Below are 2,009 nucleotides of genomic sequence, written 5' to 3'. Positions count from 1 at the left end.
TTGGATTTCCTTTTTAGGTCCAGTTGATTCGAAACAGAGCATATAAATGTGGTGTAAAGCGAAGAAATACAACTACCTATCAGAGAAAGAGTTGCAATAACAACATTCAACAGCCCACAACCTGAAACATTGAAATCAAAGACATAACGTTAGACAACATATATTTCTTAAGCACCTCTTTGTGATTTTCTACTGCTCATCTAGTTAGAGCAACAAAAATCAAGTTAGATTTTTGGTAAATTAAAGAGAAATTCATAAATCAACAACGAATTTGTTTCACCAGCTCATGACGTTAGACATCAAAGAAAGTCAAAGAGAAGTCACATTCTACAGAAACAAAATCCACTTCAGTTAAGATATAAAAACTAACCAAATGGGGGAGCTCATATGATCTTGGAGCCATCTTAGCTTGTCCTTGGCCAGAAAAATAATCCTTGCCCTATAGGATTTAGTACTGTCTTCATCAACTCCTCCACCTTGGCCCATCATTCCCTTAAACTGAGTTGCAGGATCTGTAGAAAATGAGAGACAAACATTACTTAACAACTGTCAGAGTATAGATGTTCTGCAAGTGAATCAGTAACCATCAATATGTCAAAGGTACATAAACAGCTGGAACAACCACAATAGAAACAAAAAACTGCAACTAATCTGAAGAAATACTAGTCAAAAACTCTATAAAGGCGTTTAATTATTTAGTGAGTTCTTAACCATGTATGAGATAAAATCCTAGTTCCCACCTGTCAATGTCAATTCAGAGCTAAAAATCTCGGTAGCATTTGTTTGTCAAATGAATCTTTTGCAGGCATAACAGCAATAAACATGTAGCTTTTCTGAAAAGCGATGAACACCAATCAAATTCTTAGAGTGCAGTTTGCTGGATCGATTAGTATCGTAACACCAGGTGAAATTAAGCCCTTCTCATTTGCACCTTCAATCATCCCGCGGGAAAAAAGTGCATTGTAGGTTACATTTTTTATTGTTTCCTCTAAAATAGGAACAACATTGCATGTTGGATGGAAGAAATAATTACGATGTGCTAGACTACTTGTATTAGATCCATTGTTTCTAGTTCAAAGTAACACAGTTTATGCAGAATCACCCCATTTTAGTTTGGTGCATAAATTGAGCTACTACATGATTCCCAAGACATGCAATATCCATATGAACGTAGACACAAGTACCATCAAGTCACAATATAGAATGTGACAAATCAAGCTAAAAAGCATGTACAACCGCTTGCTTTGTTTCACAAAACTGCAGCAGTGTATATTGGTATTACTGTTAAAACCCGGATATGAGGTAAGTGTAATAAAGTGAAGCTATGACATGGAACTCACATTTGAAGATGAAAGCCTCTTCTGCTGCTTTATCCCTAGTTCACCACTATCCATCGAAGGACATACCAATCATATATTCATATATCATTAAAAATCCATGTACAATCGGCAGACTTGAGAGAAGTGGCACATTAGCTCTTACCTTTACTAAAGCTGAAAGCCAAATCAAGAAAGAGAATTAACTCCAGTAATAAGTAATGTGAAGTGCATGTTAAGTTGTTAACCTTTGATCCGTAGGTAACTCATCCTTGCCATTGGAATTGTTATTTTCTATGTCCAGTGGTTCATCAGATCCACCCTGCCTGGTGTCAAGAGAAATCCCATAGTGCAAACTCCATTACTTTCATTTATGTGTGTGGTGCAAACTCATCCGACCACACAATGAGGACATACCGAGTGCAAAGTTATTCATTCTTACATAAACATGTACTAATGACTAATGTATATTTATACAGCTTGTGCTTTGGATTTTCTAGTTGCCATGAATAGAAGTTCAGAAATTAAGTAAGATTCCAATCAGCATCTCCCAGCAATTATTTTTTCTTCAGGGAATGTAAGAACAGTTCCAACAAGCTAGGAAATGTGATTCTTAAAGGATAAGCGGATAACACAATCAGTGAGATGTGCAGCAATACAAATAGAAAACCATGCTGCAACACATAATAATGC

The 2,009-nt window shown here is 36.1% G+C and overlaps 1 long non-coding RNA gene across 1 annotated transcript; it reads right to left on the bottom strand.

Annotated features, from left to right (window-relative positions):
* Nucleotides 1-309: 309 nt before the first annotated feature.
* On the bottom strand, nt 310-1,423 carry LOC127330539 (uncharacterized). Its single transcript, XR_007869314.2, has 2 exons — nt 1,341-1,423; nt 310-512 (listed from the first exon to the last, which is right to left on the bottom strand). It is a non-coding gene; the product is annotated as an uncharacterized lncRNA (long non-coding RNA).
* Between the last annotated feature and the right edge of the window lie 586 nt (nt 1,424-2,009).

Source organism: Lolium perenne, chromosome 2 (assembly GCF_019359855.2).
Source record: "Lolium perenne isolate Kyuss_39 chromosome 2, Kyuss_2.0, whole genome shotgun sequence".
In the NCBI taxonomy this organism is placed as follows: Eukaryota; Viridiplantae; Streptophyta; class Magnoliopsida; order Poales; family Poaceae; genus Lolium; species Lolium perenne.
This window is presented reverse-complemented; position numbering and strand designations above follow the sequence as displayed.